Source organism: Macaca mulatta, chromosome 16 (genome assembly GCF_049350105.2).
Source record: "Macaca mulatta isolate MMU2019108-1 chromosome 16, T2T-MMU8v2.0, whole genome shotgun sequence".
Lineage (NCBI taxonomy): Eukaryota > Metazoa > Chordata > Mammalia > Primates > Cercopithecidae > Macaca > Macaca mulatta.
The window spans coordinates 74,302,408-74,328,015 of record NC_133421.1 but is presented as its reverse complement, the minus strand read 5'-3'; the positions used below and the strand labels follow the sequence as shown (position 1 = coordinate 74,328,015).

Here is a 25,608-nt window from a genome sequence, read left to right as displayed (position 1 = left end):
AAGGCCTGGGGATATGTGAGGGTAGCCATGCCCCTTAGCCATGCTGGAAAGAGTTAGACCTTATCTGCACTACTGCCTACTGTCCTAGGCTCCACACCTGGTACTTGCCAAGTTTTTCACCAAAAATAAAAGTTGCTAAGACTTAACACTGGGACATATGCATACAAGGTGTGTAAGAAAAGTACAATGTTTTTGGTAAAAGATTACACGAAGGCATGGGAATGTGGATTTTTTGGCCTGGTTTGGAGGGTTAAAAGATTGTTTTGGCTGGGCGCAGTGGCTCACACCTATACATCCCAACACTTTGAGAGGCTGAGGCAGGTTACTTGACCATTTGAGTCCAGGAGTTCAAGACCAGACTGGGCAATATGGCAAAACCATGTCTCTACTAAAAATACAAAACTTAGCCAAGCGTGGTGGTGCAGGCCTATAATCCCAGCTACTCGCGAGGCTAAGGCACGAAAATCTCTTGAATCCAGGATACAGAGTTTGCAGTGAGCCTAGATCATACCACTGCACTCCAGCCTGGGCAACGAAGCAATTCTGTCTCAAAAAGAAAAACGGAGGAAAAAAAAAAAAAAAGGACTGTAAAATTTAAATAGGATAAAGCTGAGGTTTGAGCAAGTTGTAGACGGTTGTGAAAGGTTAATCTCATAAAAGAAATTCTATGTGTGAACATATTGGCTAAAGTTAAAGGGGGTATTATTCAGTTTTTTCAATAAATGAAACACTGAAATAAAAGCACAACAGTTTTCCTTGGAACATTGATCTGTTCTTTTTTTAAAAAAAAAATAGAGAAAGCAAAAATCTTGTAAAAGGTTTATGAGAATCTTACCTGATGGTGAATCATTGAGATTGTATAGATTTGTCTGTAAGGTTTTATTAAGAATTGGGTTTGAGGCCGGGCGCGGTGGCTCACGCCTGTAATCCCAGCACTTTGGGAGGCCGAGGCGGGCGGATCACAAGGTCAGGAGATCGAGACCACGGTGAAACCCCGTCTCTACTAAAAATACAAAAAATTAGCCGGGCGCGGTTGTGGGCGCCTGTAGTCCCAGCTACTCGGGAGGCTGAGGCAGGAGAATGGCGTGAACCCGGGAGGCGGAGCTTGCAGTGAGCCGAGATCGCGCCACTGCACTCCAGCCTGGGCGACAGAGCGAGACTCCGTCTCAAAAAAAAAAAAAAAAAAAAAAAAAAAAAAAAAAAAAAAAAAGAATTGGGTTTGACATTAATAGTACGTTAATGCAAAAGTGAAATTTGGCTTTCTTTCTTGAACAACATTTTCACATAATATTAAAAGACAATGAAAGATTTTTGTTCGCTTTTAAATTTTGTTACAGGAAAAAGAAGGGAGGAAAAAGAGACATTGTTTGGAAAGCTGTTTTCCTGCTATGAATGAGTAAAGGTTTTTTGCCTTTTAAAAACCTTTGAGTTATCAATTTGACTAAATAAATGACTTTTGGTGACCTGGGATTTTATTTTATAATATCAAGTGTTTTAAATGTTTGATATTTGACAAACTTTCCAAAATCAAATTCTAAATGATGTCTTTTTCTGACCTGATTAATCATTTTAGATGTTAAGTTCCATAAGTTCAAAATGAAATGTTTGGCCTATTTGGTATACTAAAATCATACAGGAAGCATTGTCAAATATAAAACAGTGTTTGGCTTTCTTTGGATTTTATTTGTATGAATGTGTTGTTGATTTTATGCTCCAAAATTATGGGAACCTCCTGTAATTCTGACATGACGTGTTATCAGTATGCTATCAGTAATCATAACTGTTATGTAAAATTGTTGCATGCCACAGAAATAACCAAAATTTCTAGTCAATTGTGTCTTTAACCATGGCTGCCCTAAGACTTTTTGTCATTGTTAACTAAAAGTATCTGAGACAGGTCTCAATCAATTTAGAAAGTTTATTTTCAAGGTTAAGGACATGTGCCCAGGAGACTGTGCCATTCGCCGAAGATTTTGAGGGCTTCAATATTTAAAAGGGGAAGGATGGATATTGGGGGAAGAGGAGGAAATTTTTAAAATGTCTGGGTAGATAAGAGAAATGGTTGCATCTTTCTGAGTCTTTGCTGAGCCTTTCACTGAATACACAGTTTACATAAGGCAGGGGAGTAGATGAATAGTTACTTATGCCATTGTCTGACTCAGTGAATCTGCATTTTTACATATGATAATGTAAACAGTAGGGCAGAGGAAGCAATCAGATATGCATTTGTCTCAGGTGAGCAGAGGGATGACTGAGTTCTATTCTTTGTCCTGCACCTGTGAAAATAAGCTATCAATTTACACTGCCAGGGTGAAATTCAACAGAACGGTTCTAAGGTAAAGATCTTGAGACCCCCAAGGAATTTACTTGTAGGCAAATTGTAAGGGAGGTAGATGGCTCTTTCTTTTTTTTTTTAATCTTTGTAGCTATCTTATTTAAAAATGGGAGGCAGGTTTGCCTGATGCAGTTCCCAGCATGACTTTTCCATTTTGCTTAGTGATTTCAGAGTCCCAAGATTTATTTTCCTTTCACATCATCTACAGACAATTATCTTGTTTTGATCCTCTTCAAAAGGTGGTTTATAATCAGCTATAGAACTCTGACAAGTACTCTTAAATGCAAGTTTATGATAACTTTGGAAAGTGTGCCGTTAAAATGGAGAGGAAAGAACTTCCAAGACTCTGTTGGAAAACTAATGAGTCTATAAGCATTCAGCAAAACAGGAACTAACTGCATAGACTGAACTAATCAAAAGCCAAAAAATCTTCTTAGTTTTTTCTGCAATTTAAACTGACCCTGCTTATTCCTGTGAACCAACCAGCGATTTCTGGCTGCTGCTCAGAAAAAGAGAGGAATGAGTAACATAAAAATCTGGATCAATATCTAATTCTGGGCGCAGATGGAATTGGCTAGCCACTCCATATCAGCTTGGTTCCAACACAGTTGTCTAATTGATGGAAAGCCTCCTTATTTAGTTTACTTTGGATAATTTCTTAAATTGAACACTTATTAATCTTCTAAATATCACCTTTTGTCAGAACTCAGAGTTATGAATGGCCCTGACCATACCGACGCTCTCTGATTAAGCTCCTCTCTATCCTGAATATAAGATAACCTAATAGTTATGCAGGAATGCCATCACCCGTATTTCTCCTAAAGAAATTACAGAGGATGGATCCTCATCGCTCTACAACACTTAGGATGAAAAGTCCCCTTGTAAAAGGGAGAGGGAGTGTGTCAGAGGCATTGGAACAAGAATGACTCCATCTTGAGTAGGAGCTGGGTAAAGTGAGGCTGAGACCTGCTGGGCTGCATTCCTAGGAGGTTACGCATTGTCTAGAAACTAATAGGGCTTATTTAGAATCGAATGGCTCCAAAGCAGGTAAGTTGAACAATTATCAAATTAAAGAAACGTCCTGGCCAACATGGTGAAACCCTGAGTTTACTAAAAAAATACAAAAATTAGCCAGGCGTAGTGGCACATACCTGTAGTTCCAGCTACTTGGGAGGCTGAGGCAGGAGAATCGCTTGAACCCAGGAAGTGGAGGCTGCAGTGAGCCGAGATAGAGCCACTGCACTCCAGCCTGGGTGACAGAGCGAGACTCCAGTCTCAAAAAAAAGAAAAAGAAAAAGTTAAAGCAGTTTATGATATTAAAGCATTTAGCAAGGCTGGGCGCGTTAGCTCACGCTTGTAATCCCAGCACTTTGGGAGGCCAAGGTGGGCGGATCACCTGAGGTCGGGAGTTTGAGATCAGCCTGACCAACGTGGAGAAACCTCATCTCTACTGAAAATACAAAAAATTAGCCGGGCGTGGTGGTGCATGCCTGTAATTCTAGCTACTTGGGAGGCTGAGGCAGGAGAATCGCTTGAATTCGGGAGGTGGAGGTTGCAGTGAGCCGAGATTGTGCCATTGTACTCCAGCCTGGGCAACAAGAAACTCCGTCTCAAAAAAAAAAAAAGCATTTAGCAAATGTTTCAGAGGCATTCGAACCAGAGCAACTCCCTCTTGAATAGGGGCTATGTAGAATGAGGCTGAGACCTGCTTGGCTGCACTCCCAGATTAGACATTCTTAGTCACAGGACAAAAGATCAGCACAAGATACAGGTCACAAAGACCCAGCTGATAAAACAGGATGCAGTAAGAAGCTGCCAAAACCCACCAAAATCAAGATGGCAAGGAAAGTTGCCTCTGGCTGTCCTTGCTGCTCATTATATGCTAATTATAATACATTAGCATGCTAAAAGACATTCCCACCAGTGCCATGAGAGCTTACAAATGGCATGGCAATGTCTGGAAGTTGACCTATACGGTCCATAAGGAAGAGAAATCATCAGTTCCAGGAATTCCTTGCCCCTTTCCCAGAAAGCTCATGAATAATCCATCCTTTGTTTAGCATATATTTAAGAAATATCCAAAAATAACCAACCAGCAGCCCTGGGGGCTGCTCTGCCTATGGAGTAGCCATTGTTTTGTTTCTTTACTTTTCTAATAAAAACTTGCTTTCACTTTACTCTGTGGACTCACCTTGAATTACCTCGTGTGAGATCCACGAACCCTCTCTTGAGGTCTAGATTGAGACCCCTTTCCAATAACAAATCTATATTTTACTCAAACCAAGGAAAAGGGTGTGAATAACTGAAGTTAAGACTGCAACAGCTCGGCTAGGCGCGGCGGCTCATACCTGTAATCCCAGCACTTTGGGAGGCTGAGGCAGGCAGATCACGAGGTCAGGAGATGGAGACCATCCTGGCTAACATGGTGAAACCCCATCTCTATTAAAAAAAAAAAAAATACAAAAAGTTAGCCAGGCGTGGTGGCAGGCGCCTGTAGTCCCAGCTACTCAGGAGGCTGAGGCAGGAGAATGGGGTGAACCCAGGATGTGGAGCTTGCAGTGAGCCGAGATCGCGCCACTGAACTCCAGCCTGGGCAACAGAGCAAGACTCCGTCTCAAAAAAAAGAAAAAAAAGAGACTGTAACAGCTCAATGGGTTCACCTTGCCCACTGGCTAGACAGACTGATTTATTAAGAGAGGAGAATTGCAATAGAGAAAGAGCAATTCACACAGGGCCGGCTTTGCAGGAGACTGGAGTTTTATTGTTACTCAAATCAGTCTCCCCAAGCATTCAGGGAGCAGAGTTTTTAAGGGCAACTTGGTGGGTGGGGGGAAGCCAGGAAGCCAGGAGTACTGATTGGTCAGGAATGAAATCCGCAGGGAGTAGAAGTTGTCTTCTTGAACTGAGTTCCTGGGTGGAGACCACAAGATCAGATGAGTCAGTTTATCCACCTGGGTGGTGCCAGCTGATCCATCAAGAGCAGGGTCTGCAAAATATCTCAGGCACTGATCTTAGCAGCAGTTTAGGGAGGATCAGAATCTTGCAGCTTCCAGTTGCATGACTCTTAAACCATAATTTCTAATCTTGTGGCTAATGTTAGTCCTACAAAGGCAATCTAGTCCCCAGGTAAGAAAGAGGTCTGCTTTGGGAAAGGGCTGTTAATGCCTCTGTTTGTTTGTTTTTGAGATGGGGCCTTCACTCTGTTGCCCAGGCTGGAGTGCAGTGGTGGGATCTCAGTTCACTGCAACCTCCACCTCCCAGGTTCAAGCAATTGTCTTGTGTCAGCCTCCCGAGTAGCTGGGCCTACAGGTGCCCATCATTACACCCATCTAAGTTTTGTATTTTTAGTAGAGACAGGGTTTCACCATATTGGTCAGGCTGGTCTCAAACTCCTAACCTCAGGTGATCCACTTGATTCAGCCTCCCAAAGTGCTGGGATTACAGGCCTGAGCCACCTCACCCAGCCACCACCGCACCCAGCTTGTCTTTATTTTAAACTATAAACTAAGTTTCTCCCAAAGTTAGTTCAGCCCGTCCAGGAATGGACAAGGACAGCTTGGAGGTTAGAAGCAAAATAAATGGAGTTGATTAATTTAGATTTTTTTCACTGTCTCAGTCATTTTGCAAAGGCGGTTTCAAGATGGCCAGGAAAATCTTACACATGGAGAGTTCTTTAAAGTCGTAAGTTAAGGCTGGGTGCGGTGGCTCACGCCTGTAATCCCAGCATTTTGGGAGGTTGAGGTGGGCAGATCACCTGAGGTCAAGAATTTGAAACCAGCCTGGCCAACATGTCAAAACCCTATCTCTAATTTTGTAAAAATACAAAAGTTAGCCAGATGTGGTGGCACACACCTGTACTACTCTGGAGGCTGAGGCAGGAGAATCACTTGAGGCTGGGAGGCAGAGGTTGCAGTGAGCCGAAATCGTGCCATTGCACTCCAGCCTGGGCGACAGAGCAAGACTCTGTCTCAAAACAAAAAAAAAGGACTTAAGTTAATTACTGGCTTTAGGGTGGAGCCTTTTAAGGAACAGGGCGAGGAAAGTATGCAGTTTCCAGGGACTAATAAGCAGGCTTGGATCCCTAAATAAAGGGAATCCGGCTATCCCTTATAGGAGTCTTATCTCTCAGGGGGTGAGGGGATAGATATGTTTCCATACCTTCTAGGTGGTCAAGAGCATGGTTCTCTGATCCAAACATGCAAAGAACCGAGTATTCCCCCATAACTGCCATTAGCCATCTCTTGAAGTATATTTCCTACCTAGCTATTACACATTAAGGCTAAAAGCTCTCTCATAATGTAATTTCTGATACCCTAAAAGTAAAAAAAAAAAAAAAAAAAAAAAAATCAGGTAACACAATGCAAAACAGAGCAGAGCCTGACTTTTAACCAAATCTCTTATTACCACTCTAGCCAGGACAAACAGCTGATATTCCTGGCTTTCGGACTTTACCAAAGGTAACCTCCCAGGTGAAACAAGTAAGACTTAACTAAGATTATGACTTAACCATGGATTGTGTGTGTGTGTGTGTGTGTGTGTGTGTGTGTGTGTGTTTTGAGATGGAGTCTCGCTCTGTTGCCCAGGTTAGAGTGCAGTGGCACAGTCTCAGCTCACTGCAACCTCTGTCTCCCAGGCTCAAGCTATCCTCTTACGTCAGCCCCCCTAGTAGCTGGGATTACAGGCATGCACCACCATGCCCAGCTAATTTTTGTATTTTTAGTAGAGCGGGGTTTCGCCATGTTGGCTAGGCTGTTCTCAAACTTCTGACCTCAGGGGATCCACCCGCCTCGGCCTCCTAAAGTGCTGGGATTACAGGCATGCACCACCATGCCTAGCTGAACCAAAGTCAGTAAGGATCTGGGTAGGCCCTTAGCTGCCTGCAGAAGTGACCTATCCTAAGAGATGATTTGTCAAGATTTTGTTAATGGAGAGAAGATGATTCCAGAAAATCTGGGTGTTTACCACAGGCTGAGCACAAGGAAAGAAGGGAGGCTTTGGGATTCCTTGTAGGGGCAGGGAACTAGTAGAGGCTCTGGTGACTCTGTCTTGCTGTTTTGCTGTCTTGTATCCAGAATGGCCTGGGCTGCCACCTGGGAGAATGCTGTACTCCCTGGGTCCCAAAGTGATGCCAGGAGACTCCCAGATCTCCCTCAGGGAAGGGGTTGCTGAGGATTCTGGGAAGACTACACCAGCTGACCTGGGTGAACTTGTTTCTTGTTTGTTTGTTTTGCTCGTTTGTTTGTTTGAGACGGGGTCTTGCTCTGTAGCCCAGGCTAGAGTGCAATGGTGTGATCTCGGCTCACTGTAACCTCCATCTCCCAGGCTCAGGTGATCCTCCCACCTCACCCTCCTGAGTAGCTGAGACTACAGGTGCGCACCACCACACCTGGCTAATTTTTTGTATTTACGTAGAGACAGGTCTCACTGTATTGCTCAGGCTAGTCTTGAATTCCTGGGCTCACGTGATCCTCTCACACTGGCCTCCCAAAGTGCTGGGATTACAGGAGTAAGCCGCTGTGCCTGGCCTCAACATTTTTTTCTTTAATTTCAAGTGACTCAAAAGAAAAACAAGGACAAATACAAATAAAGTGTTAAGGCATAAACAGTTAATGGGCAATCAGTTCCTTGCCTAGCTCATTTGAAATTACAGACACTTGACAATGACGCCATCTAGTGGAAGATTAGCAGGTCAAACGAAACCCATCTATTTCTCCTGATTCTTGCTCTGACAGTCCACAGCTGTGAATAAGTGAGTTTTGGTGGCCATCCCAGGAGTGGACTGGTGACCTCCCAATTGTGGGGCATCAGCACCCAGGAACAACATCCTGTGAATGGTCTTTCCTGCTTCTGTGAGTTTGCTGGGCTCTCCTCTGGTCTTTCATGTTCCAAAGAGAAGAATCTAGCACTTACTGAGTACTCCTGGTTAAACGTCAGTTCATTAGATGGCCAGCTGACTCCATCCTCATGATGACCCTGTGACGTGTTCTATTTCAAACACGAAAAAACCCAGCCTGGTCAACATGGCAAGACCTCATCTCTACAAATAATTTAAAAACTAGTCAGATGTGGTGGGGCGTGCTTGTGCTCCCAGCTACTGGGGAGGCTGAGGCAGGAGGAGTGCCTGAGCCCGGGAGCTCAAGGCTGTAGTGAGTCGTGATCACACCACTGCACTGCAGCCTGGGCAACAGAACAAGACCCCATCTAAAAAAAAAAAAGAAAAGAAAAGAAACTGTAACTATAAAGGTAGTCTGTCTCTTTGTAGGAAGGCTGAAATACTTGTTTGTACATAGTGCTAGAAGAGCCTTACTGTTGGAATTTACAGAGGGAGAAGCTGAGATATTTGCTCAAAGTTGCTTACTACTCAATGGGAATGGCGTTTGGGCTGAAACTCAAGTTATTTTGGGCAAAAAAACTTGCAGTGAGCACTGCAGCCTCGACCTCTGGGGCTCAAGTGATCCTGCTGCCTCAGCCTCCCCAGTAGCTGGGACTGCAGGCATGCTTCATCACACCTGGCTAATTTTTTTTATTTGTGGAGACAAGGTATTGCCATGTTGCGCAGGCCGGTCTCCTGAACTCAAGTGACCCTTCCTCCTTGGCCTCCCAGAGTGCTGGGATTCCAGGCATGAGACACCATACCTGGCCTATTTTATATATTTTCAATGTACTATTTCTGTATTACACATTTTATATACTTTTTAACATCAATAGTATGTCTGTATTAGAAATAACAATGTAAAAGTGAAATAAGCAATGAGAGTGTCCAAAACTATTTTAAAAGTGTTTAGGGTGGCCAGGTGCAGTGGCTCTCACCTGTAATCCCAGCACTTTGGGAAGCCAAGGCGGGTGGATAGACTTGAGGCCGGGAGTTTGAGACCAGCCTGGGCAACATGGTAAAACCCCGTCCCTACTAAAACTACAAAAAATTAGCCAGGCATAGTGGTGCACACCTGTAATCCCAGCTACTCAGGAGGTTGAAGCACGAGAATCACTTGAAACCAGGAGGTAGAGGTTGCTCCGTCTCAAAAAAAAATAAAAATAAAAATAAATAAATAAAGAAAGAAAGAAAGAAAGAAAGAAAGAAAAGAAAAGCATTTAGGAGAAGCTGCGACTGATAAATTACAAATAGATGAGTTTACGTCTGACTTGCTAATATTCCACTAGATGGCGTCATTGTCAAGTGTCTGTAATTTCGAAAGGGGGCAGGAACTGGCCATTAACTGCTTATGCCTTAACACTTTATTTTTTCCTTGTTTTTCTTTTGAGTCACTTGAAATTAAAGAAAAAAAAAAGTTGAGGCCAGGCACAGCGGCTCACTCCTGTAATCCCAGCACTTTAGGAGGCCAGTGTGGGAGGATCGTGTGAGCCCAGGAATTCAAGACTAGCCTGAGCAATACAGTGAGACCTTGTCTCTACATAAATACAAAATATTAGCCAGGTGTGGTGGTGCGCACCTGTAGTCTCAGCTACTCAGGAGGCTGAGGTGGGAGGATCACCTGAGTCTGGGAGATGGCGGTTACAGTGAGCCGAGATCACACCACTGCACTCTAGCCTGGGCTACAGAGCAAGACCCTGTCTCAAACAAACAAACAAGCAAGACAAACAAACAAGCAAAAAAACAAACAAGAAACAAGTCGAAGTTCCCTTCAGAAATACCCTACTATTTCAAGCCTATAGAGGGTAAACCAAATGAGGTGCTTGTTAAAAGTCCTGCAGAAATTCACCCCTGATACCTTGATTATCACAGAGAAAAATGTTTTCGGCTGCTTTAAAATGTTCCATAATTCTGAGCAGGCTGGCAGTCCTACCTTTTCACCATCAACAACCCCTCCATTATTTTTATTATGTATTTATTTATTTTATGTTTTAAGGCAGGGTCTCACTCTGTTGCTCAGGCTAGAGTGCAGTGGCACAACCATGGCTCACTACAGCCTTGAACTCCAGAGCCTCATCCTCCCAACTCAGCCTCCCTAATAGCTGGGACTATAGGCATGCACCACCAAGCCCAGTTAATTTTGTTTTGTTTTGTTTTGTTGTTTGTTTGTTTTAGTGATGGAGTCTCACTATGCTGCCCAGGCTGGTCTCAAACTCCTGGGCTCATGTGATCCTCCTGCCTCTGCCTCCCAAAGTGTTGTGATTATAGGCATGAGCCACCACTCCTGGCCCCTTCATTATTTGTATTTTATAAATCTCATTATTGGGAATATTTTATCCAAAATAGCATTGACTAAGTAGTCAATGATTTTTCTATCTGTATTTATATGTATATTTGATTAATTAAAGTCCTCAGTAGATAAGGGACAACCTTGCTAGGATGATAAAACTCCATCCCTGCTGGGCGCAGTGACTCACGCCTGTAATCCCAGCACTTTGGGAGGCCAAGGTGGGTGGATCACTTGAGGTCAGGAGTTTGAGACCAGCCTGGCCAACATGGTAAAACCCCGTCTCTACTAAAAACACAAAAATAAGCCAGGTGTGGTGGCAGGTGCCTGTAATCCCAGCTACTCAGCAGGCTGAGGCAGGAAAATTACTTGAACCCGGGAGGTGGAGGTTGCAGTGGCCTGAGATCACGCCACTGCACTCCAGCCTGGATGACAGAGCAAGACTCTGTCTAAAAAAAAAAAAAAAGAGAGAGAGAGAGAATGCTTCTCCTTCCTGCTTGAAATGCCCAAATCACCATGGTCATATCATTGATGAGCTAAGCAATGGGATTCTTGGGCTTATAAGTTTACAGTTGCTGAAGCCTCCACGGTATGGGGCAGTTTTTGTGAAATCCTCTAGTACTGGAATGGCACCATGGAAGTGGAAGGAATAGAGTGGAATGTGATTGAGTCTTCCTTATTCAAAAAAAAAAAGAGCCCCTTTGCAGATACAGCTGTCTATATCCATGGGTTCCAGATTCATGGATTCAACCAACTGCGGATCAAAAATATTCAGAAAAAAATTCCATCATTTCAAAAATTGAAACTTGAATTTTCCACGTGCTGAGTACTATGTTGAATCTGTTGCAAACTAAATGATGTGTAGCATCTTATGTGGTTTTATAAGTAATCTAGAGATGATTTTTTTTTTTTACTGCTCCTTATGGAGCAGAGCTAACTCATAGGCAGTACACCCAGAGTTGGCCATAAGTAATCTAGAGATGATTTTAAATACACAGAAGGGTGTATCTAGGTTATATGCTAACACTATGCCATTTTACAGAAAAGACTTGAGCGTCCTGAGATTTTGGTATCTGTGGGGGTCCTGGTACAATCCCCCATGGATATCGAGGGACAATAGTATTCACAAAGAAAAAAGTTGAATTACACCAACAGCACATTTGATTCAGTCTCCAAGACTCCATCTCCGATGGGATGAATTTAAAGAATGAGTTATTATAATTTTGCCAGTTGGTCAGAATTTCGTATCTGGATAGCTGAGAGTCAGATCTACTAGCAAGTAGCTTTGTGTTGACTATGGACAAGTGGAACTGTGCTAATTCTAAAAAGGTGGTGTTCTCTTACTAATTACAAAATGCAATTCTGAAAGCAAACGCCACATATATGTGAATGTTAGTTTTATTGGACAGGGTCAAAGAAGTTTCTCTCCCATAGAAGGGAAAAATGAGACATCTTTCTTTTTTTTTTTTTTTTTTTTTTTTTTTGAGACGGAGTCTGGCTCTGTCGCCCAGGCTGGAGTGCAGTGGCCGGATCTCAGCTCACTGCAAGCTCCGCGTCCCGGGTTCACGCCATTCTCCTGCCTCAGCCTCCCGAGTAGCTGGGACCAAAGGCGCCCGCCACCTCGCCCGGCTATTTTTTTGTATTTTTTAGTAGAGACGGGGTTTCACTGTGTTAGCCAGGATGGTCTCGATCTCCTGACCTCGTGATCCGCCCGTCTCGGCCTCCCAAAGTGCTGGGATTACAGGCTTGAGCCACCGCGCCCGGCCGAGACATCTTTCTCTCTTGCTTTGAATGACTGTGTTGGGAGGTGAGTGTGTCGTGGGTTTGTAATTCATCTCCTTAGGGGCAGGGAAGTGTTGTACTCATTTTTGTAGCCCCTCATCTAGCCTGCACAGAGCATTTAGTGGCCACTCAGCCAATGAGAGTCTGTATATTTCTCTAATTTCTGGGCAGAAAAACAGAGTAGGTGGGTGATTTTTAGTATTTGGAGCATCCAACAAGGAGAGGACTACTCCCAGCTCTCCGGTTTGTCCTGTGGTGTTTCTTTCTTTTTGTTGTTCTTGTTTGTTTTGAGATGGAGTCTTACTCTGTCACCCAGGCTGGACTGCAATGGTGCAATCGCGGCTCACTGCAACCTCTGCCTCCTGGGTTCAAGCAATTCTCCTGCCTCAGCCTCCCAAGTAGCTGGGATTACAGGCGTGTGCCACCACGCCTGGCTAATTTTGTATTTTTGGTAGAGACAGGGTTTTTCGTGTTGGTCAGGCTGGTCTCAAACTCCTGACCTCAGGTGGTCCGCCCGCCTCAGCCTCCCAAAGTGCAGGGATTACAGGCGTGAGCCACCGTGCCCAGCCTGTCCTGTGATGTTTCTGACCTTGAGTCTTGCCCTCTGCAGGCTGTAGGCACCGGGAAGACAAAGCTAACGTGACTGTTTAGAATGTATTTCCTATCGGCCGGGCGCAGTGGCTCACGCCTGTAATCCCAGCACTTTGGGAGGCCTAGGCAGGCAGATCACTTGAGGTCAGGAGTTCAAGACCAGCCTGGCCAAAGTGGTGAAACCCCGCCCCTACTAAAAATACAAAAATTAGCTGGGTGTTGTGTTGTGTACCTGTAATTCCAACTACTTGGGAGACTGAGGCAGGAGAATTGCTTGAACCAGGGAGGCGGAGGCTGCAGTGAGCCGAGATCGCGCCACTGCATTCCAGCATGGGCAACAGAGTGAGACTCTGACTCAAAAAAAAAAAAGTGACAGCAAATGATTTCTTTTTTCTTTCTTTCTTTTTTTTTTTTTGAGATGGAGTTTTGCTCTCGTTACCTAGGCTGGAGTGCAGTGCAATGGCGCGATCTCGGCCCACTGCAACATCTGTCTCCCGGGTTCAAGCAATTCTCCTGCCTCAGCCTCCCAAGTAGCTGGGATTACAGGCATGTGCCACCGCGCCCAGCTAATTTTGTATTTTTAGTAGAGATGGGGTGTCTCCATGATGGACAGGCTGGTCTCGAACTCCTGACCTCAGGTGATCTAACCGCCTCAGCCTCCCAAAGTGTTGGGATTACAGGCGTGAGCCACTGCGCCCGGCCCAGCAAATGCCTTCTTAGTGTAAGTATATCCCATGCAATATGCAAGCATGTCCCATCTGAGACATACTTATATTAAAAATAATATTTGTTGCATATCTGAAATTTAACTAGGCATCCTGTATTTTTATTGGCTACATTCGGGAACTCTACAATTTGTGAAGACAGAGTTGTACAAGCATCACCACAATCCAGCTGAGCACATTTTCTTCACCCCCAAAAGTTCCCTCTAGCCCACTGGCAATCGTCCTCCAATCCCTCTCCAAGTCCCAGGCAACCTCTGGTCGGCATCCTGTCTCTATAGATTTGGAGAAGACTGTATTTTTAAGTGGAGAGACTTGGCTGTTACATAACTTTGTTTAAAACCCGAGTATTTGTATGAAGAGTTTCATTTCATTTTTTCAAGCGAAACCATGGAGGAGAGTGGCTGCCCAAGGTGGGGTTTGTCTTTTGCCGTCTGAGTGGCCCCTGGGATACAGGTATGTCCATTATTTAAATCTCTTGGTGTTTACAGACCACATGGGTAACCCCTGTTGTGGCAAGGCTGAGGGCCTCCTCACCTGTCACTGAGTGTGGGGACTGTTTTCAGGCCTGGGCAGGGCAGGAAGTCTGGAGGGGATATCACGCGATCAGAGGGGCCATTCAAGAATGCTGCAGGCTACACTGACAAAATGCTGGTCCTTGGCTACCTGGGACCAGTCCTGGAATGCCTTAACTAGATTAAATATTATGAGTCAAGGTGCCTAGCACCGTGCCTGTTGCCTAAATGGTAGCTGGAAAATAGTCTCCCATGAATCCAGAGTGACATTTGCTCCACACCTAGTAGGTCCTAAACCTTTAGATCTAGAGATATCCATGAAGGATGGCTCTTGCTTTAAGAACTTAATTCTTTAGTGACTAATGTTTCTAGAGCATTAACCACAGGCAAGCATTTTCTAAGTGCTTTACATATGTTAATGTCCAGTCCTCACAGACACACTGTGAGGCAGATGCTCGCATTCTCTCCATCTTGCCTATGAAGAAATCAAGGCTCAGAGAGGTTAAGCAAATCCCCTGAGGTCACACAGCTAGTCTGGGCCTAGAAGAGCCTTTTCTCCTACTATTACTCTGTGTTGCTTCACAATATGGTGTAAGTTCTGTGGGAGCCCAGAAAGCAAGGCATCTGAGCTACTGGGAAGGAGGGATGAAACAAGCTGACCAAGGAAGCAGGGAACAGTATTTCAAGCAGAAGGAACAGCATGTGCAAGGGTTACAGGCAAGAGACCGTGGCCTGCATAAAGAGTGGCTGATGAGGTTTGGGATAAGTGACTTCCCAGAGCATTTCAAAAAAACTCAAATGTTTTTTTTGGGGAAAATGGTCTGATTTTGGCAGGAGAAAGAATCTCAAAAGAGAGCATTGAGACCTTCAGGAGCTATTGTTAACTTGGTGAATTGTCTCTGGTGCATCTCTCTCCCTCGCAAGGCCTGTTTCTTCTTCTGTGATAAAAGGGCTAATAGCACCTATGCTGTGGGCTCATTTAATAGAACACAGTCGTGTGGAGGGCGTAATATAAGAGAACGGAATGGAATCATGTAGGTGGCATGCATCGAGAGCTTCGCATGTGGCGTGTGGCCACCCAGTTGTGGCACAGCCCTGGGCCCCGATGCATTTGCTTGGGCTTCCATGCTTTACTGACGCATTGAAGAGGAGCTGGGAACTTGTTTTCCATCTGGCAGAGTCCCTTCTGTCTTCCTCTGCCTGCGGTTCTGGGGGCTCAGTCTGGAGAGGCGCCAGGCCGCTAACCGACTCTGGTGTTGGGAATGCGTTTGCAGGGAGCCAGGGGAAGGGAGCAGTCTGATTGCCGGCTCCCTCCGGGCTCCCTGCCTGGTGATTTATCACTATGGAAACTGAGCTCCTTTCCTCTTCGCGCTGCCGGCTGGTGGGGGTGCACATTGTTGATGGCCGTTGCCGCACAGATCAGAAGTTCCTTCCTCTTTCCTGCTGCAGAAATGCCACAGTAACCTACGTGGCCCAAGAACTGCAGCTCACACCTGAAGAGCCCGGTCTTGGGAAAAACAATCTCATCGGATTCCCCAGGGCTCACGAGGGCCTTCTGGGTAAGCAGAGCCGGCCTGAGAACAATGTCAGGGGAGAACAATGCAGCCACCGGGCTGAGCTGGTGGCCCTGCTGTTCCTCTTCCTTCAGCTTCCCTAGCTGGGGGTTAAAAATGGGTTTACAGGCAGTGGCAGATAGCACCATGTTAGGCGGCAGAAAACTGAAACTCAGAGTCTCTTAGTGTGAGCAGTCTCCTGTGACAGCCCACTTGCGGCAGGTGCCCAGCCCTGCATATGCCACCCATGACATACGCCCACCCACTGCATATGCCCACCCACTGCATATACCCACTTACTGCATATGCCTACCCACTGCATATACCCACTCACTGCATATGCCTACACATCACATATGTCCACCCATTGCATATGCCCACCCACTGCATATACCCACCACTGCACATGCCTACCCACTGCATATACCCACTTGCTGCACTTGCCCACCCATGACATATGCCCACCCAGTACATGTGCCTATCCACTGCATATACCCAACCCCTGCATATGCCTACCCATTGCATATTCCTGCCCATTACACATGCCTATCCACTGCATATACCCATCCACTGCATATACCTACTCACTGCATATACCTACTCACTGCATATGCCCACCCACTGCATATACCCATTCACCACATATACCCACTCACTACACATGCCCATCCAGTGCATATGCCCACCCACTGCATATACCCACTCACTGCATATGTCCTCCCATCGCATATGCTCACGCACTGCACAGGCCTGGTGAGAGCTGGCTCTGCTGGACTTGGTCCGGCCCTCAGTAACCATTCCTTAGAGGCCAGTGCCTGGATTAGAGCACCCTGGGCATGGCATCACTTGTACCTGTGCCAGGTCCTAGACTCAAGGACACGGGGCAAGGGGGGACTCCAGAGACAACAAAGGAAGCTCCCTGGCCAGGAAGTCCTGAGACACTGCCAGGCCCAGCAGTCCCCTTGCTGGCCACACAGACAAGACAAATGGCCAACCTCAGGGCCTCAGGGTCTTTCTCTGCAAGTTGACCTAAGGGATTCCTCTGTAGGCCTTATCCTATGGGGGATGGGAGAGAGGGAGCTAAGAGCACTTCCTACTTGCCCATCTGTCTCTTAGAGAGGTTCATCTAAGGGTAGTTTTCTGGGGAAACTGGCCTTGAAACGACCTGGGAGAAAAACATTTCATTTAGGAGTTGAGGCTTGTCAATGCATCTCACAATAATTTGCAGAAATCCCCTTTACCTCCCTGAATATACAAGATCTTTTCTAGGTGGAAAATGTCCCTGTTTGTTTTCCGTTTAGAATTTCCCCTTTTTGGGAGCATATTTGCTCTCTCTTACCCTCAGAGAAAATTTCCAAGTTCCTTCCACATTCTAAAGAGCAATGTGAAAATTCAAGGTTTTTTTTTTTTGTTTTTTTTTTTTTTTTCGTTTTGAGACTGAGTCTCGCTCTGTCGCCCAGGCTGGAGTGCCGTGGCACGATCTCGACTCATTGCAACCTCCGCCTTCCGGGTTCAAGCGATTCTCCTGCCTCAGCCTCCTGAGTAGCTGGGACCACAGGCACGTGCCACCATGCCTGGCTAATTTTTGCATTTTTAGTAGAGACAAGGTTTCACCATGTTGGCAAGGTTGGTCTCCAACTCCTGACCTCAAGTGATCCTTCTGCCTCAGCCTCCCAAAGTGCTGAGATTACAGGTGTGAGCCATGGCACCCGGCCTTATTTTTTAAATAGAAATATTTTTATTGAGATAATAGCACATTTGCATGCATTTGCAGTAAATAATACAGAGATATGTACTAGTTTCCCCTAATGGTAACATTTTGCAAAACTCCAGTATACCATCACTACCAAGGTTTCTGGCTTTTGTTTATTTGTTTGTTTTGTTTTTGAGACAGGGTCTCGCTCTGTCACTCAGGATGGAGTGCCATGGCCCAAACATGGCTCACAGTAGCCTCCACCTCCCAACTCAAGCAATCCTCCCACCTCAGCCTCCTGAGTAGCTAGGACCACAGGCATGTACCCCCAGGCCTGGCTAATTAAAACACAAAATTTATGTAGAGATAGGGGGTCTCACTATGTTGTCCAGGAGGGTCTCGAACTCCTGGGCTCAAGTGATCCTCCCACCTCAGCTTCCCAAAATGCTGGGATTATAGTCACAAGCCATAGTGCTGGCTGCAACTGGTCCATTTTAAAAAAGCTCTAATTAAAGCATGTCCTTGACATTTGGGAGGTATCCATCCGCAGGCCCAGATGTGTTCTCACATTCTGGGTATTAGGAATGTTTACACAGGCTCCTGACATGGTCCTAAATCACATGAATCTCATTTCTGTCTAGAAGCATCATATCCTGTGCATATTCTCATACCCCAACTTGGCTACCTTTTTGATTTTTATGTATCTATTTATTTTAATTTTGTTTAATCAGGTAATGAAGCTGTAAAGAAACAGGAAACATGAAGACAGTTGTATAGAACAAGGTGAAGGATTACATCCTTGAATAACCTTGGTGAATACATATGTTACATTCAGTGTATTTCAACTGTTTCAGACTTTGATCCCTTCCATCTTTGTTCTAGACCAAAGATTTTTCTATTGTGGAGCATTTCAAGAAGTCCTGAAATGTTTCCTTTTTTCTTTTCTTTTCTTTCCTTTTCTTTTCTTTTCTTTTTTTTTTTTTTTGAGACAGAGTCTCACTCTGTCACCCAGGCTTGAGTGCAGTAGCGGGATCTCAGCTCGCCTCTGCCTTCTGGGTTCAAGCAATTCTCCTGCTTCAGCCTCCCGAGTAGCTGGGATTACAGGTGTGCACCACCATGCTCAGATAATTTTTTGTATTTTTAGTGGAGATGGGGTTTGATCATGTTAGCCAGGCTAGTCTCAAACTGCTGACCTCAGGCAGTCCACCTGCCTTGGCCTCTCAAAGTGCTGGGATTACAGGTGTGAGCCACCGCACCCAGCTGTGAAATGTTTTTCTTCTAGGGATCCTGTGTGAGGAATTAGGGCTCAGGGCTGAAGGCAGGCAGTCAGCATCACCACTTCAGCTGTGGGATCGTGGGCAAGAGTACTAACCTCTCTGAGAGTCTTGTTTCTCTCTTGTAAAAGGAGAGTAATAACAGTAACTGACTCATAGGATTAAAGGAAATGTGAGAAGTATGTAAGCACTCAATAAATATTAGTTATTATTATTTAAGTAAAAGCTCCATAGTGGAGTCTTATAATTTTTAGGAGTAAAATCATAACTCTCATACAAATATAAAATGAACATGCGTCAGATATTTTATTTAACTTATCAATTAATGAGTGAACCAGTGAAATGCTATAACTTACTCAAAGGAGAATCAAAGAGCATATGTATATATGCTTAGATTGATTGATCAATTGATCATTAGATACACAGATATCTACCATCAGGGATGCTAAAATGAATTGGCTTAAAAAGTGTAAAACTGGCCGGGCGCAGTGACTCACGGCTGTAATTCCAGCACTTTGGGAGGCTGAGGTGGGCAGATCACCTGAGGTCGGGAGTTTGAGACCAGCCTGACCAACATGGAAATAATATTCCATTATATTGATATATCACATTTTGTTTACTCATTCATCAATTGATGAACATTTGTGTTGTTTCTACGTTTTGGCTATTGTGAATACTGCTTCTATAAAGATTTGTTACTTCTTTTTTTTTTTTTTTTGAGACAGAATCTCGCTTTGTCGTTCCAGGCTGGAGTGCAGTGGCGTGATCTCGGCTCACTGCAAGCTCCGCCTCCTGGGTTTACACCATTCTCCTGCCTCACCCTCCGGAGTAGCTAGGACTACAGGCGCCCACCACCACACCCTGCTAATTTTTTGTATTTTTAGTAGAGACGGGGTTTCACCGTGTTAGACAGGATGGTCTTGATCTCCTGACCTTGTGATCCACCCGCCTTGGGCTCCCAAAGTGCTGGTATTACAGGCGTGAGCTACTGCGCCCAGCCCTATAAACATGTTTTTGTGTGGACATGTTTTCAGCTCTCTTGACTATATCCCCAGTAGTTGAATTGCTGCTGGATCACATGGTAACTTAAGTTTTAATTTTGGGGGAACTGCTAGCTGTTTTCAAAGTGGCTGTATCATTTTACAATGCCATAGTAGGCTATGGGCATTCCTGTTTCTCTACATCCTCATCAATGCTTAGCGTCTGTCTTTTTGGTTATCGTTATCCTAGTGGGTATGAAGTGGTATCTCATTGTAGTTTTGATTTGCAATTCCCTAATGACTAAAGATGTTGAGCATCTTTTTAATGTGTTTGGGGTCTTTTTTTTTTTTTTTAATCTTCTTAGGAGAAATAATCTGCTCAAATCCATTTTTTTTTTTTTAAGACGGAGTCCCATTCACTCTATCGCCCAGGCTGGAGTGCAGTGATGCGATCTTGGCTCACTGCAACCTCTGCCTCCTGGGAACAAGTGATTCTCCTGCCTCAGCCTCCTGAGTATCTGGGATTACAGGCATGTGCCACCGCCCAGCTAATTTTTTGTATTTTTAGTTGAGATGGAGTTTCACCATATTGGCCGGGCTGGTCTTGGAACTCCTGACCTTAAGTGATCCTCCTGCCTCAGCCTCCCCAAGTGCTGGGATTACAGGCGTGAGCCACCACGCCCGGCCCCTTTGCCAATTCTTTAAAGTGGTTGTGTTTTTGTTGTTGAGTTGTAACAGTTCTTTATATATTCAAGATCCTAGACCCTTATCAGATATTTGATTTCCAAATATTTTCTCCCATTCTGTGAATTACCTTTCACTTTCCTAATGCTATCCTTTGCAATAAAAACATTTTTAGTTTTAATAAAGTCCAATTTATCTATTTTTGTTACTTTGTTGCTTGTGCTTTTGTGGTTTTGAGAACAGAATGCACAAATACCTGTTTTGGCTTCAGTGCCTGGGAAATGGCAGTGCTCTTCCCCGATCAGCGGCCAGGCCACTCAGGGTGTAAGACAGTAGCTCCCCTAATCCCTTGGGCTGTTGTGTGCATGATCTGCTGTCAGGTCCTTCTTCATTAGATCTAGAAGATACAGTAATCAGAAGAATAAAAATACTGTCTAGGTAAAAGAAATTTTTAAATTTATAATGTGAATATATTTTTATTTATACCAGTACAGTTTCAAAACATAATTTTTATTTCTTTTTATGGAGGAAGAGGTCTACAAAGGCAAAAATGCCTATGGTTATGAGTCATAATACAACCATGTCAGCCAGGTGCAGTGGCTCATGCCTATAATTCCAGTACTTTGGGAGGCCGAGGCGTGCAGATTGCTTGAGCTCAGGAGTTTGAGACCAGCCTGGGCAATGTGGCGAGATCCCGTCTCTACAAGAATTACCAAAATTAGCCAGATGTGGCGGTACATGCCTATAGTTTCAGCTACTCGAGAGGCTGAGGTGGGAGGATGGCATGAACCTGGGAGGCAGAGGTTGCAGTGAGCTGTGATCACGCCACTGTACTCCAGCATGCGCAACAGAACAAGAACCTGTCTCAAAAAAAAAACCCCAAAACCCAAAAACAAAACAACCATGTCCGTTGTAACTGGAGAAGGCCTCCTGCAGGGGATGGGATAGCACAGACTCCTCCACAATGTCCCTGCCTGCCTTTGCCCAGCTGCCCACCTTTGTGAGGGGCCAGACTGGGGTGGTGAGGGCAGCACATGGTGGGTGTGGAAGAAAAGGCACTGAGCGCTGGCCCTTGGGTTCATGAGTCAGCAGAGCTCCAGAGCAGCGATTCAGATGTGGCATGCCCAGCCAAACCAGACCAACAACTGTTGTTATTGTTCAATCATAACCATTGTTTTTAAAAAAAAATTTTAATTAATTATTATTACTTTTTGAGACAGGGTCTTGCCCTGTTGCCCAGGCTAGAGTACAGTGGTGTGATCGCGGCTCACTGTAGCCTCAAACTCCTGGGCTCAAGCGTTGCTCCTGCCTCAGCTTCACGAGTAGCTGGGACCACGGGCATGCACCACCGTACCCAGCTATTTTTAAAATTTTTTTGTTGTTACTATGTTCTTATTGTGCTCTGTTGGTTAAACGTGCTTTCAAAGGCTAGCTCTTGTTTGCTCTTCCTAACAAGCCTATTCAATGGATAGATGGGCATATTATTCCCATTATATAGGTGAGGAACCTGAGCCTCAGAGCATTTAAGCTATTAAATTACAGAGAACAGACAAGAACCTCAGGCTTCTGATTTACGCATTAGTGCATGTTCACTTCCAGGCTGGGGTGTGTCCCAAACCCAGTGGATGCGGGCTGTTGAGTCTGGCTCTTCAACTCTCCAAGACTAATGAGATCTGCAGCTACAGGTGGGGGAAATGGAATGGCCGGTGAATCTCATTTCCCATCACCATCGTCATGAAATAGGTGGTTGGCCTCCTGTGCCTGCTGCTGGTAGCCCTCTGACATGTCTGTTGCCCACCTGCCTCCACCTTCCTCCCCCCACCTCACCCCCAGCTGCTCAGAAAAACCACTTCCTGAAGTTTACTCCAGCAGGCAGCTTTTTTTTTGGTGCAGTTAATGAGTTGCTATGTTTCGGAACTGCGTTACTTACCTGGTATTTGAAGGCAGGAGCACTGCAGGTAGAAATGACTGTGTGTCTGTCCTCCTTCAATTCCACTTGGCTGAGGAGAAGAAGCGAACAACACCATGTGACAAGCAGAGTCCTGGGTGAGTTTGTTAAGCCTGGTGGGAACTCGTGGGGTCCCTTGGTTATGTAGGAGTCAGTCACTTGATCAGTTACCAAGAAGCCAAAGCAGTGTGGGAATCTCTGCCCCCACCCAATCAAGGAATCCACCAAGGTCAAGGGGAAGAAGCAGGGAGAAAGGAGAGGCCCACAAACAAATAAAAACCCATTCAATTTACTATATTGAAAAAGGCCAGGCCAGGCATAGTGGCTCATGCCTATAATCCCAGCACTTTGGGAGGCTGAGGCTGGAGGATCTTTTGAAACAAGAAGCTGGAGACCAGCCTGGGCAAGACCCTGTCTCTACAAAAAGTAAAAAATTAGCTGTGTGTGGTGGCGCACACCTATAGTCCCAGCTACTTGGGAGGCTGAGGCAGGAGGATAGCTTGAGCCCAGGAGTTTGAGGCTGCAGTGAGCCATGATTGTGCCACTGCACTCCAGCCTAAGCAACAGAGTAAGACCCTGTCTAAAAAAAAAAGAAAAAAAATAAGATGTTGGCTGGGTGCAGTGGTTCACACCTGTAATCTCAGCACTTTGGGAGGTTGAGGTGGGCGGATTGCTTATGGTCAGGAGTTTGAGACCAGCCTGGCAAACATGGTGACACTCCGTCTCTACTAAAAATACAAAAATTAGCTGGGCATGGTGGTGCATGCCTGTGATCCCAGCTACTCGGGAGGCTGAGGAAGGAGAGTTGCTTGAACTCAGGAGGCAGAGGTTGCAGCAAGCCGAGATTGTGGCACTGCACTCTAGCCTGGGCAACAGGGCAAGACCCTGTCTCAAAAAAAAAAAAAAAAAAAAAAAGCTAACTGATACACAGATGACAAATAAGCATGTGAAAACATGCTCAATATTGTTAGTCAATAAGAAAATGCATATTGAAACCGTAATAAGATATTACTACACCCCCCACTAGGATGGCTAAAATTAAAGGCCTGCCAAGTGTTGGTGAGGGTGTGGAGCAACTGGGACTCAGGCACTGCTGATGGGAATGCAAAATGGCATAACCAGTTGGGAAAACAGTTTCTTAAAATATTAAACATACATACACCTATTGTATAATCTGGCTGCTTCATTCCTAGGTATTTACCCAAGAGAAATAAAAATATATGTCCGTACAAAGGTTTGTTCATAGCAGCTTTTTCTGTAACTGTGTAAGATTGGAAACAGCCTAAACGTCCATCAGTAGGTGAATGGAGAGGCTGGGTGCAGTAGCTCATGTCGTAATCCCAGGGTTTGGGGAAGCTGAGGCGGGAGGATGGCTTGAGACCAGGAGTTCAATACCAGCCTGGGTAACAAGAAAAACCTTGTCTCTAAAAAAAAAAAAAAAAATTAGAAAAAATAATAGATGAATAAATAAGTAAACTGTGGTGTGTTCATATAATGAACTGCTACTCAGCAGTAAAAAGGAATGAAATATTGATACATCCACCAACATGACAACATGGAGGAATCTCAGAATAATTACATTGATCGAAAGAAGACAGGCCAGGCTGGGCACGGTGGCTCACGCTTGTAATCCCAGCCCTTTGGGAGGTCAAGGCAGATGGATCACGAGGTCAGGAGTTCAAGATCAGCCTGGTCAAGATGGTGAAATCCTGTCTCTACTAAAAATAAGGAAATTAGCCAGGCGTGGTGGCAGGCGCCTGTAATCCCAGCTACTGGGGAGACTGAGGCAGAGAATTGCTTGAACCCGGAAGGTGGAGGTTGCAGTGAGCTGAGATTGTGCCATTGTACTCTAGCCTGGGCAACAGAGAGAGACTCCGTCTCAAAAAAAAAAAAAAAAAAAAAAAGAGAAAAAAGACACACCAAAGATACTGATAATAATAATACAAGGTACATACTGTATGAATCTTTACAAAATTCCAGAACATGCAAACTCATCAGAAAGCAGATCAATCCTTGCAGCGGGGAGAGTGCAGAGGGCAAGGGAGACAAAGGGCACAGGAACCTTTTGGGGGTGGTGGATGTATCTGCTTCCTTGATTATAGAGGTTGTTTCATCGGTATACACATGTCAACACTTTTCTAAGTGTATACTTTAAACATTTGCAACTTATTGTATGTCAGTTATATAATACTTCATAAAGCTGAACAGAAATTCAATTTCTTAATTAAAATTTTAAAGGTAATACTGTCGGGCACGGTGACTCAAGCCTGTAATCCCAGCAGTTTGGGAGACCGAGGTGGGTGGATCACCTGAGGTCAGGAGTTCAAGACCAGTCTGGCCAACATGGTGAAAACTCATCTCTACTAAAAATACAAAAATTAGCCGGGTATGGTGGCGCATGCCTGTAGTCCCAGCTACTTGGGAGGCTGAGACATGAGAATCACTTGAACCCTGGAGGTGGAGGTTGCAGTGAGCTGAGACTATGCCACAGCCTGGGCAACAGCACAAGACTCCAACTCAAAAAAAAAAAAAAAAAAAAAAAGGTTAAAGGGTAATACAGTCACATGATTTAAAAACCAAAGTACAGGCCGGGCGCGGTGGCTCAAGCCTGTAATCCCAGCACTTTGGGAGGCCGAGACGGGCGGATCACGAGGTCAGGAGATCGAGACCATCCTGGCTAACACGGTGAAACCCCGTCTCTAATAAAAAATACAAAAAAAAAACTAGCTGGGCGAGGTGGCGGGCGCCTGTAGTCCCAGCTACTCGGGAGGCTGAGGCAGGAGAATGGCGTGAACCCGGGAGGCGGAGCTTGCAGTGAGCCGAGATCTGGCCATTGCACTCCAGCCTGGGTGACACAGCAAGACTCTGTCTCAAAAAAAAAAAAAAAAAAAAAAAAAAAAAAACCAAAGTACAGAAAGCTTTACAAAGAAAAGTCCCCCAATGCTCAGTTTCTGCCACCCACCCCTCTGCCACAGACAATAAGAATCCTTTGCATCCTTACTGACTTTCTACAAGTTGATGTTTACCCTCCCCTACTGATGGTAAAGTATCCTTGTCTGCTGTAAATAGCAAGTCAGACAAAGGTTAATACCCTTAGAGAGTCAGGTAAACCCTGGTCAGGCATGCAGTAATCACTTTTGCCTATTTCCAATTTCAGATACTTTTTCTTACATTATGGAAACCGTCTGTTCATATTCTTTGCCCATTTTTCTATTGGATTGTTGGTCTTTTCTTTTTCTTCTTCTAGTTTCTTTTCTTTCTTTTAATCAGGCAGCCTCCCAAGCCGGAGTCGGCTTAGACAGACTCTCGATCTTTTTCTTCTTAATTTATGAGTGTTCTTCACATACTGGGGAGGTTAGCTCTTTGTCCATG

The 25,608-nt window shown here is 44.9% G+C and overlaps 1 protein-coding gene and 1 long non-coding RNA gene across 35 annotated transcripts in view; one reads left to right on the top strand and one right to left on the bottom strand.

Moving 5' to 3' along the window:
* The window catches only part of PECAM1 (platelet and endothelial cell adhesion molecule 1), a 100,715-nt gene that overhangs the window by 3,772 nt on the left and 71,335 nt on the right, over positions 1-25,608 (top strand). For 5 of the 34 annotated variants that reach the window (XM_077972466.1, XM_077972490.1, XM_077972464.1 and 2 more), the window contains exon 2: positions 13,973-14,045. The exons of 3 other annotated variants lie outside the window; for them this stretch is intronic. The gene's annotated coding sequence lies outside the window, so the exon portion shown is untranslated. Of the gene's footprint in view, positions 1-13,777; positions 14,046-21,887; positions 22,335-25,608 lie in introns of those variants that run through there. 26 more of the 34 variants (XM_077972501.1, XM_077972508.1, XM_077972480.1 and 23 more) reach the window with 13 other exon arrangements.
* On the bottom strand, positions 22,245-23,694 carry LOC144335882 (uncharacterized). Its single transcript, XR_013407082.1, has 2 exons — positions 23,020-23,694; positions 22,245-22,709 (listed from the first exon to the last, which is right to left on the bottom strand). It is a non-coding gene; the product is annotated as an uncharacterized LOC144335882 (long non-coding RNA).